Source organism: Euleptes europaea, chromosome 2, assembly GCF_029931775.1.
Source record: "Euleptes europaea isolate rEulEur1 chromosome 2, rEulEur1.hap1, whole genome shotgun sequence".
In the NCBI taxonomy this organism is placed as follows: domain Eukaryota; kingdom Metazoa; phylum Chordata; class Lepidosauria; order Squamata; family Sphaerodactylidae; genus Euleptes; species Euleptes europaea.
In genome coordinates this window covers 52,660,735-52,672,343 of record NC_079313.1, presented here as the reverse complement: position 1 = coordinate 52,672,343, position 11,609 = coordinate 52,660,735, and positions in this window count along the sequence as shown.

Below are 11,609 nucleotides of genomic sequence, written 5' to 3'. Positions count from 1 at the left end.
TCTAAATATCCTGAGTAGAAGTCCTAAATAGCTGCCTGGCTGCTGTGGTTAACTAGCTAAAAGTGAACAAATTGAAACTAAACCCTGAAAAGATAGAGTTAATGATGGTGGGGAAGATGGAGGTATTGAAGGACATTGTTCTGCCCACTTTTGACAGAGTTCAGCAGATCATTGCTTACTCAGTTAAAAACTTTGGGGTTATACTGGATCCAACTTCATTACTGGAGAAGCAAGTTAATGCAGCTGCAAAAAACACATCCCAACAACTCAGCCTAGCCTGTAGGATGACCTCTTACTTTGATACAGCTGATCTAGCCACCTGGATCCACACCACAGTAACATCAAGACTACACTACTGTAATACACTATACATCGGTCTTCCTTCAAAGGCTGTTCAGAAACTCCAACTAGTGCAGAATGCCATTGCTTGGCTATGATCGGGCGCTAGACAGAGCATGCATATCATTCCCATTCTGCAGACATTCCAATGGCTGCCCACGTGTTACCAGGCTCAATTTAAGGTATTGATTATCACATACATGGCCCTGGTCCTTTGTATCTGCAGGACTGACTCTCCCCCTATGCTTTGCCACATCAGATTCACTCTTATCAGCAGGGCCTTCTGCAGGTGCCAACCTGTAAATGGTCAAAATCAATGACTGCCCATAAACATGCCTTCTCCATTGTGGCCCCCACCTTATGGGATGGCCTGCCCAAGGAGGTCAGAAAGGCTTCAACTCTCCTGGCTTTCTACAAACAATGCAAAACCGAATTATTCAAGAGGACTTCTCTGCACAGGCAATAGAATTGCACCATACAAAATGGTTCACAAACTTACTTGGATAAATGATTAGGGACTGTGGTCTGTGCTGCTGTGTATAGCTTACTGTAAGCAGGAACCTATTATGCAATTTTTGCACCACTTAATATGTCATGTCAATACTTATGCTATACTTCAGTTCTTTCTGGTTGGTTCCAGACTTCTACAATCCTAATGCATTGATTATTGAATGTCCCGTTTTGTTGACTGTATGGACTCACTATGTGTAATCTGCTTTCAGTGCCTGTGAGAAAGGCAGACTATAAATAATGTACATAAATAAAAACATACATAAGCTGCTATGTTTCATGTGTGCTTAGCCACTAATAATATTTATTTAAAACATTTATAAACCCACTTTCCTCCTGACCCTCTCAGGGCCCAAGATGGGTATCAGCAATATAAAAACAATATAAAAAAATTTAATCAAACAATAAACATTAAAACAATATTTTAACAATCCAAATTTAAATATAAAGCTTCATGTTATGGAAGCTTCATGTTATGAAAGCTTCATCTTATAGAAACATGTTGCTAAACTAGAAGGCATTCTCTTCAATTAAGGTAGGTTGTAACTTCTAAGAACAGTCTCACACTTGACATAAATAATAAAACCAAGGCCTTTCTTCGTCCCTACCAAACCCCACCTGTAAGCCACATAACTCACTATATTCCTTTCTAGTTACTATGCCTGCACAAACAGCATGTCTGTTTTTCATTCACTACCAGTCAAGTCCTGTCCTCTACTTGTTAAGTCAATGCTATGCTGGAAAGCACAAGACGACAAGCATTTCCTGTTGGCAAGGTTAATAGAGTGAACATTAAAAAATGAAAACCCATACAAGGCAGCCAATCATTTAAGAAAGGGAATACAGAGGCATAGGAAGAGAAAGAGAGGAAGGAATGCCTCCCTAGACTGGGTAATTCCAGACAAGAAGAGGCATCATCTACCAGAAGACATCTACGTTGAAGCGCCCCATTTTATTCAGTGAGCTTACTCCCAGGAAACTGATTGGAGCCTGAGAATCACACCTTTTGTCCATCTGTATGTGAATTTGTTGAGAGCTTTCTTGAGGGTCCACTCACCCGTTTTTGCCCTTCCTTGGACTGCAGAGAGCCACTAAAGCACTCTGCCATGGAGCTGAATCTAGAGGGACTGGCTGGCCCACTGGCCTCTTTGCACTTCATGGCTTTTCCTCAATAAGGTAACGATTTCATTATAATGATTCACAGGAAATCCATTCTTGTGAATGTTGTTAATCAATGCCCCACTGCACGGCCTTCTCAAAGAAGACACACACATTAGGTTTGTCAGTTATGCAGTTCATAATAGGTTCCATTAGGGTTGCCAACCTCCAGGAGGTGGCTGGAGATCTCCTGTTATCACAGCTGATATCCAGCCGATAAAGATCAGTTCACCTGGAGAAAATGGCCACTTTGGCAATTGGACTTTATGGCATTGAAGTCCCTCCCCTCTCCAAACCCTGCCCTCCTCAGGCTCCGTCCCCCAAAATCTCCATGTATTTCCCAATCTGGAGATAGCAACCTAGGTCCCATGCAAATGTCTATGTTTTAAACAACCACCTATAATTTCACCACATGGCAAGCAGGCATAATCCTTTCAACCCAACTGCCTGCTTGGTTCCCAAATAACATCTTTGATTCTGCAGCAATGGTTTTATTAAGTTGGGGGGGGGGTTTTGCTTAGGATTCCGGGTTGCTGGGCTGATATTGCATTTAGACCAACTTTATTCAGTGTTTACCCACAATTCCTGTTTCACCTTTACAATTGCAAACTGGTGGGTAATTGCAAAGATATCTGTTTTTAATCCTCTCCTGAGAAACTATCCTGTCACATGTAGTCTTCGGCTGGGGTGGGGGTGAGGGAACCTTTGGCTTTCTATGAATCGTGATATATGGTAGTTCAAAGCATTGCCCTGTATAGCAGATTATAAAAAGGTAAAGGTCCCCTGTGCAAGCACTGGGTCATTCCTGACCCATGGGGTGACGTCACATCCCGACGTTTCCAAGGCAGACTTTGTTTAAGGGGTGGTTTGCCAGTGCCTTCCCCAGTCAACTTCCCTTTACCCCCAGCAAGCTGGGTACTCATTTCACCGACCTCGGAAGGATGGAAGGCTGAGTCAACCTTGAGCCAGCTACCTGAAACCAACTTCCGTTGGGATCAAACTCAGGTCATAAGCAGAGCTTGGACTGCAGTGCTGCAGCTTAACACTCTGCGTCACGGGGCTCCTAGCAGATTATAGTTACACCTATTTGGCTGGCAGAAACAACCATAGCATTTTCACAGCAGGTTTGTGGTAAAGTATCATTTAGTATGAGACATGCTCTATGGAGCATCAGAAATATTGCGCTAGAAATCACAAATATTGCTTTGTTTTTCAGGGGAAGACTGGGCCATATTCCTAACTGACACTGACACTTTTTTTACCTTGGTGAAATGGTACAGTGGTTAGGATGTCAGACTACAATCTGGGAAACCCAGATCCAAATTCCATTCTGCCATGGATTAGCGCTGGGTGATCTTAAACCAGTCACCATCTCACTATAACCTACTCATACAGTTGTTATTGTGAAGATAGTGGAGATGGGTATGATGTAGGCCATTTTGAATCCCCATTGGGGAGTATAAAGTGGGGCATGGCTTCTGTCTGTAGATTAGTCAAAGAGAGAAAATGACTGGACCAAGATCACCCAGTACGTTTCATGGCAAGTGGATATTTGAATCCAGGTGTCCCCAGTCCTGGTCTAACACTGTAACCACTATACCACAGAGTGGTTTTCTGAGAAACTGGTTTTCTGAGACAGAGGAAGTGAGCCAAGGAATCCAAGCAGAAGGAGGAAGAGAGAAGGGGAAGAGCGTACGAGCCTATGTGGTGTAGTGGTTAAGAACGGTAGTTTGGAGCAGTGGACTCTGATCTGGAGAACCGGGTTTGATTCCCCACTCCTCCACATGAGCGGCGGAGGCTAATCTGGGGAACTGGATTCATTTCCCCACTCCCACACACTAAGCCAGCTGGGTGACCTTGGGCAAGTCATGCTCTCTCAGCCTCACCTACCTCACAGGGTGTCTGTTGCGGGGAGGGGAAGGAAAGGTGATTGTAAGCCAGTTTGATTCTCCCTTAAGTGGCAGAGAAAGTCAGCATATAAAAACCAACTCTTCTTCTTCTACATCTCAGGCACCAACAGCCAAACCACAGGGTGGCTGTTATGTGTGAACTGACATTCAGTGTGCAGACATAAACCATTAGCGAGAGCTGGTGTACTGAAGCAGCTATAAGATTGAGCTATGAATCAGGAAGTCCACAATTCAAATGTCATCTCTACCATGAATTCACTAAGTGGTCTTAGGCAAACCACTTTCTGAGCCTCAGCCCCCCCTCCCCTGTAGTATGGGAAGTAACAATATTGACCTACCACACAATGCTATTGTAAGTTATGGAAATACTTGAAGGAACTATACAAATACTAATTATTATTATTACAGGAAAACAGTGTTCTAAAGCAGTACAGAACATTGTTAATGTGTGCTGCATTTAACTGTTATAAGATGGTGTGCGTTGTTTTCAAATGACCTGCCACTTTGACAGGACATTAAGGGAAAGAAAACCACGGCTGTTAGTCCTGCTACCAAACCTTCTATAATATTTTCAAGTTACGGTAAGGTGTTTTAAAACACTATTAACATGTCTAGTAACTGTAGATTCACCATGGATTGGGCACAGATCATCTACTAAATGCAAATGCATTAAGATTTTATCTTAATACATCAACAAGAACTCATAGCACTGTTCATAAACAAAAACGTCATTGTATTATTTGTAGAAACTAGCATTGTTTTAAAACAAAGTGGGGGGGAGAAGATACATCTGCTGATTTAAGGGACAAAGTAATTAAACTGCAGACTAGTTCTGATTGTGTCTACAGAGAATTGCTATTAGTGCGAAGTCTTTTTTCAGAGCATAATCATTTGAGCCCCTGGGACAATGTTTTAATGTGCCTCATTGCAGCTTAAGAGTCTTTTCCTTCCAGTATAAGTATTTACAACATTCATATCTCTTCCTTCTACTACTCAGAGGTGGGGGTAGAAGGATAAAGTATAATTAAACTTTCATATTTCTGTTCTCTGGGTTGCAAAACATTTTCAATTGGCTGAAGCCAACTGATTAACTCAAGACTGTTCCAAGCCTCCATAGTAATACTGGAAAGGAGGTATCTGCAGCTGCAGATAGCCAGATGAAGAACCCTCAGTGTGAGTTACATAGTACTGCTTGCCTCTAGTCTTCCAACACTACCATCTATTAGTCTTACCCTGCTATTCAGATTACCAAATGATTCTGCAGTTAAAAAACTAATTTAAGTCAGCAACAGGTTCTTTAACCACGCCATAGATTCCCCTCTCGGCGTTTCTACTTCAGCGGAGTGCAAAATACATTCTGAACTTTGGTAAGCACCTCAATATACATACATACAAGCGGAGTGGGTCTTTTAGCATCAGGTGAAACTCAGCACATTACTGCAGAGCAGTATTGGCCCAAAATTATTTTCTATACTCCAGGTAATCCCATAAATTATGCCTGACTAGGTCCTGCCCACGTATCTCAACTCATTGTTAGCCACTGTCAAAAGAACATGCCGCCTGTTCCAAGCAGACACGGTGTACTTGCTTTTGCCCTTGGCTCCAGATTCTAACAAATGTTCACTAGAATTCCCATCCTAGGATTCTTTCTTTTTTTCCAAAACAGATTGTTTCCCAAATGTTGAAAGGTGCATAGTTTTGAAACGAAATAACCTCTAAATTCTTCAACCTGGTGCATGTTAAAAGTTGGTAGTCACTTAAAAATCAATGGATTACAAGTGGGAATGTGGAAGGACTTCGGGGGTATCTCATTTTTCCTCCCCCACTATTTCCTCTTTCATAGCCCCCATAGCCTTTCCCCTTTTCCTATCCTTCTCTCCTTCTCATCCAACTGCCAACCTAGTGAGAAGCACTAACCTCTGCACCACACTGGCTTTCATATGGTAGCTGTTCTCAAAAAACAGCAAGCAGCCAGGCCTAGGTGAGTCATGCAAGTTAGGTAGTAGCAGGTAGCCTGGTAGTTGCTGCCAGGCCTGGCCCAATGAGTTCTCTTTCAAAGGCCAAAACAGCCCTGGAAAGGGCCCTGCCTCTTACTTAAAGAAACCAAGCCTAGAATGCTGTGGTTGCCTAGCAGCGCCCATTGAGGGCTTCCATTTCTTAAAAGCTACGGGCACTCCTTTTAACATTTTGGTTCTTTAACCCTCCCCCCATGTAATTTTTTTTTAAAAAAAGATTTCAGGTTTTTCTGCAAATCTGGGTCATTCTTCAGGTTTGTAGTAAGATCTGTTTTGTCCGTTCACAGCTCCAACCACCAGATTTAAGTATCCTCAGATTTGGCTGACTTGGCTATTAGACTAGACAAGCGGAGATCTGCAAGAAACTTGCAGGCAGGGTGCATCCCATCTTCTGCCTTTGTTTCCTTCCCTCTCCCCCGCTTCTCTAACAATCTTCCACCCCCTTTCTCCCCCTTCCCATTCTCTGTCAGTCTACCACCTCTATTTCTACCCCTCCCCTTCTCTGTCTATATTCCCCCAACTCTGTGGGGGCATCACCTGCCCTGATCAGTGAGCAAATAATTTTTTAGATTCTCCCAAAGCTTGATTGTTCTGCGGAAAGAGATGGTGGGGCTTAAGGTGGCCTGGTTGTTATATCCCCTCAAAACTCCCTTTTTTTATTTTCGTTTCTGGAGAGTACCCTTGCCTGAACATTTATGCCACTTCAGCCCTTTAGCCCCATATCAGATTTTGAGGAAGATGAAAACAGGAGCTTGATGGCGGTTATTCATTCTGCACATTCTTGGTGGCACCCACTATTTCATACATGCAAATTCCAGCAAGTTGGTTTGCAATTAATAATTACAAACAGAGACCATGCAGAGTGAAAGGGGGCATTCCTTTTTTGCACTCCTGGTCTTCTGCACGGCCCCACCTACTCCTGAGGCACATTCCCCACTGCAAACAAAGCAACACCCAAATAGTATTAATCTTACTCCAGTTTTTTACTCAATATTCTCGCCGGTTACAGTGAACATTAAAGAGAGGAGAAACAAACGACAGGCAAAGAGCCCAAGGAAAAAATGTCGTGGATCAGTACAGAGGAGAATGAATTTGGTCTGCAAAGCTCCAGCTTTGACTCAGCTCCAGTTATCTTGCAGCTGCCCCTCCTTTACTCTTCCCTGGGCTATCAGAACAAAAACTGCTTGCACATCTCCCCTTGCATCTCAGAAGCAAAAAGGACATTACTTTTTTAAAAAATGAAATTTTGGAATTCGGAGGTAGGGCATGCCATATTTGGAAGAGCATGGCCACCATGTGTTCCCCCAGCTAGGCCTTCACCACTATTAGTGGAGTGGAGTTCCAGAGCAAAACTGATAAAATAGAGCAGAAAGCTTTGATGGTGTCACCAATGTCCTTTTGTTGTTTTCACATCAGCAATAAAGTGCACGACACACCTTTGAAGAAAAAGCCCTCCCTACTTCCCCTCTCCTTCCTGCAGTCAAGCCTAGGGTTGCCAAGACCCTATTCGCCACCGGTGGGAGGTTTTTTGGGGTGGAGCCTGAAGAAGGCGTGGTTTGGAGAGGGGAGGGACTTCAATGCCATTAAGTCCAATGGCCAAAGCAGCATTTTTTCTCCAGGGGAACTGATCTCTATCGGCTGGAGATCTGTTGTAAAAGCAGATCTTCAGCTAGTACCTGGAGGTTGGCAACCCTTGCCAAGCCAGTGGCTGCGGAAAGGGGCAGATGGGCAAAGTTTCCTCAGCCAGCTTCATTGCTGCTAAGAGGGAGGGATAATATGTGTCAGGCTGGGAGAGATCTTTGAAAGAGCACTGTGTGGGTCAGCCATCTTTTCCTTGCACTCGGCTGTCTGGGTTTTGCTTCCCAGCCCCAGCAGGGCTCTCCAGGCTCCGGCTTTTGGCCAGGGCATCCCTACAGCCTGTCCCTTGTTCTCCTTGGGCTGCTGAGGAGGCAGCTCGCTCTTCAGCTTTTAAAATGGAATGCTTTTATGTTTATCGTGTGCCAGTTAGAGAATGCAGAATTGATGCATTAACAACTGAAGAAATGCCGTTGCTAATGCTCGACTGTCCCTGAGAGTGGGTGTCTTGGGAGAAAGGGTACTTGCCTGTTCCAGGTAGGGTTGCAAACCTCCAGGTGAAGCCTGGACATCTCCTGGAATCACAACTGATCTCCAGACTACAGAGATCAGCTCCCCTGGAGAAAATGGCTGCTTTGGAGGGTGGACTGTATGGTATCATGTCCCACCGAGGTCCCTCCCCTCCCCAAGCCCTGTTTTCCCAAGGCTCCACCCCCAAACCCCAGGAATTTCCCAGCCTGGATTTGGTGACCCTAATTTCAGGACACATCCGTCATACCTAGTTGTGTGCTACAATGCTGAACCAGGAGCATGTAGGTTTCCTAGCTCGCCTGATTGAAAATAGGTTTCCCCAAGAACGTTTAACCCCCCTAAACAGCTCTGCTTTGCACTCATTCATGCACTTGAAGAGACTCTGTAACACAGGGATGGGGAACCTCAGGCCCGGGGGCCGTATGCGGCCCCCGAGGACATTTTTTGTGGCCCTCGGGAGCTCCGGGGCCCTGCCGCGGAGGCGCGGTGCAGGGCAGCTTTCCCGGAGGGTGTTCCTGGGGCCACGGCTTGCAGGGGCACGGCGGCGCGCTTTGGACCTCCTCTCGCCAACTGACGGCTGTTGCTCGGTGAGAGGAGGGGAAGGGATGCTTCCCCCAAGGCTGCCCCCTATAGCCGCAGCGTGCAGGAACGCTGGGGCACACTGTAAACCACTCTCGCTGCCTGTCAGCTGTTGAGCAGCGAACGGGGGGGAAGAGGCCCGCGGCTCCCGGCGGCAGAGCATGAGCGCAGGAGCCGATTGGGCTTCAGGGGACCTTTTGTGGACTCGGTGGGGGGAGGGCACGGAGCCTGGGGCCAGGTCGTGTGGGGCCAGGTCGTGTGGGGCCGGTGTGTGTGTGTGTGTGTGTGTGTGTGAAGGCTTTTCTCTCTCCCTCTCTTTCTGTCTCTTTCTTTGTCTGTCTCCCTCCGTCCTTTTCTTTCTCCCCCTTTCCATTTCTTTCTCCCTCCCTTTTCCTCTTTCTCTGTTTTCCTTCCTTCCTTCCTTGCCGATCGACCATGGGCTGCGCCCCCCTGGTGCCTCGTTTGCTCGGGCCCACCGCTGGCTGCCCTCCCACCTGGGAGGGGGGAGGACCGGGGGAGCAGGGGCGCCCTCCAGGCCTTCTCTGCATGGCCTCCCCTGGGGTTGCCAACCTCCAGATGGTGGCTGGAGACCTGGCAACCCTAGCCTCTCCCCCCCCACCGGGAGATCTACATCTGGTATGGCCCCCGAATGATGTTATAAATGTGCAAATGGCCCTTGGCAGGAAAAAGGTTCCCCATCCCTGCTGTAACACATGCATGTGACAGATAAATACTTTGCATTTCAATAACACAGTTGTAGACATGAACGTAGGACTATATGGAGCATTCCCGTGGCTTGTGAGGTGGGAAGCCAGTGTTAGTCTCCGTATATAAGTACCTCGGATAGGGTTGCCAACCTCCAGGTACTAGCTGGAGATCCCCCTCCATTACAACTGATCTCCTGCCGATAGAGGTCAGTTCACCTGGAGAAAATGGCCGCTTTGGCAATTGTACTCTATGGCATTGAAGTCCCTCCCCTCCCCAAACACCACCCTCCTCAGGCTCCGCCCCAAAAACCTCCCACCAGTGGCAAAGAGGGACCTGGCAACTTTAACCTCGGAGCAGTAGAGAGCACTTACATTTTCACTGCTCATTTTAAAAAAGCAGGGATATGATTGCACCAAGAAACCATGAGGTAATTCTAAGTAAACAAGCAGCAGCATGAAGGTGCAGGAGCAAAGAATGTTGAGAAACGACATGCACACATGACACATAAAGTCAAATATTTTGGTAGTGATTTAATTATGTTCTTGTTAAATTAATCTGGCCATCTCGATACCTGACCGTGAACCATTAACTCTTCACGCAGTGCAACAATACAACATGCAATCCGAACTGTAGTGAAAAGGTTTGCAACCAGATCTCTCTTGCTGAGCGCCAGTTTGCAAAAATAATGGCCTGTTTTTTTGGCATCAGACCATCCAGGCTTAGTCAAGAATGTCTCAAGGGACAGAGGAAAATAACTGTGCTTGTACATTGGATTGAGAAAGATTTCTGTATCACCAGTGAAAAGTGAAGAGACAGAGGATGTATGGGTTCCCTGGCTTTTATGTAATATTTCTTACATTTTCAAAGAACTTAATTTATCTGGATGGGTCAACTAATGTTGTTGTTTTTTATTATAAGATAAAAAGCAGTGATCAATCATTAGTCATCACGGGATTTCGGGTGCATCATTAAACAAAAGTTCGGGTTTGCTGTTTAATACTACCAGTCTGGAAAAACGTCAAGCAGAACAGCCCTCTGGAAACGATATGAAAAACATTCAAAAGTTGTGTTTGTGATATACTCACTACCACAAATTCAAGCTACTGTCAGGCAAATACATGTCTGTGATAATAGAAATGAGCGTTTCATAATACCCAAACTCTGAACTCAAGACATTAGAAAACCAACATTAACTATAAAGGAAAACATGTATTGGTTGGATCCAACTATCAATCAGCAGAAGATGCTGACAGCTGTGGATCTTCCTTGCTTCCCCCTCCCCAATAGTTCCGACCTGAAGAAAGTTGATTCCTAGGGTCACAGGATAAGTGTGGACCAATAGCCACATGGGTCAAATGGCTGCAGTGAGGAGGGGGAACAGGGTGAAATTGCCCTTCCTGCCTCTTCCATCACTGACAGAAGAAGAGAGCGATTGTACCACATTTTTCACTATAGTCCTCCAACCCACAAGGTCCCATGCTAGTCCCACATCCCTGGCCTGAGAATCAGCTTTCCTGGAGTCAAAACACACTGCTAGGGGACGTGAAAAGTAGGGAAGCTCCACAATCCTTGGGCGATCAGATTGCTGGATCCAACTGCTCTTGTTAGTCATCACTAATGGTGAGATTCTTTTTCTGCCCCAGCACTTATTTGTCTGTGGTGAGGTAAATGTTCTCCAGTGAAAACTTACTGTTCATGCCTGCCAACTGATACTTCACTTCACTGCTTCCTTGGATAAGCTTTCCTTTGCAAAACTTCATGGGACAGTTTTACCTTAGGGCTTTTCCGCATGGGTTTTCCTGTTGGTTCTGGCCTTTACTGTTTTGGTTTATCCCCTGATTTTTGTACCTTTAATTTCCTTCCCTCCCCCTTTTTTTATTATGAATTTTAGTCGTTTATACAAAAACGCACAATGTACAGAAAAGATTACATAAACAAAATAGAAACAAAGTAATTAGCCTACTTGGTGAGGTAACATAGCCAAAACTGGACTCCAAAGCAACTCTATCTGTTGAACATCTTTCCCATTGCTCAATACTGTCAATCTGATCAATTGGTATGTCTCTAAGCTTTTTTGTGCCCATTCGTAAATAGTCGGTGCAGTAGTTTGCTTCCAAAGCCTTGCAAATACGACTCAAGCAGCTCTGATAAGATGTAACAAAATATAGCGCAAATTATTAGAAACCTTTGGTATACTATTAAGCAAAAAACCCACAATTGTTAGTGTTGAATCAGAACCAAAGCCTGTTTTAATTAAAGGACTGCCAATCGTTTTTAGCCTGAA